This window comes from Eimeria mitis, genomic scaffold (genome assembly GCF_000499745.2).
Source record: "Eimeria mitis Houghton genomic scaffold, Emh_scaff991, whole genome shotgun sequence".
In the NCBI taxonomy this organism is placed as follows: Eukaryota; Apicomplexa; class Conoidasida; order Eucoccidiorida; family Eimeriidae; genus Eimeria; species Eimeria mitis.
The window spans coordinates 5,584-5,932 of record NW_013577280.1 but is presented as its reverse complement, the minus strand read 5'-3'; the positions used below and the strand labels follow the sequence as shown (position 1 = coordinate 5,932).

At 57.3% G+C, this 349-nt stretch overlaps 1 protein-coding gene across 1 annotated transcript in view; it reads left to right on the top strand.

Annotated features, from left to right (window-relative positions):
* The window catches only part of EMH_0026900 (uncharacterized protein), a gene marked incomplete at both ends in the record, with an annotated part of 5,742 nt that overhangs the window by 3,231 nt on the left and 2,162 nt on the right, over nucleotides 1–349 (top strand). The window lies entirely within an intron of this gene.

Below are 349 nucleotides of genomic sequence, written 5' to 3'. Positions count from 1 at the left end.
CAGCAGCTGCTGCTGCTGCTGCTGACCCTGCTGCTGCAGCACAACCCGGGCGGCTAGCAGCAACTGCTGCCTTTGTGGCGGCCTCCCTCGCAGACACCACTCTCTTTGCACCCCAAACGAGGTGTACGTACACCTCAATCTGCTGCTGCTGCTGCTGCTGCTGCTGCTGCTGCTGCGGATGCTACTGTTGCTAGTGTTGCTGCTGCTGCTGCTGCTGCTGTTGCTGGTAGGCGCATGCAACGTGTACTTGTTTTGCTGCTCTTGGTTTGTGTCTGCTGCTGCTGCTTACACACTGTGATTGATGACCCTTGTTTGTTCGTTTGCTGCTGCTGCTGCTGCTTCTGTTCTG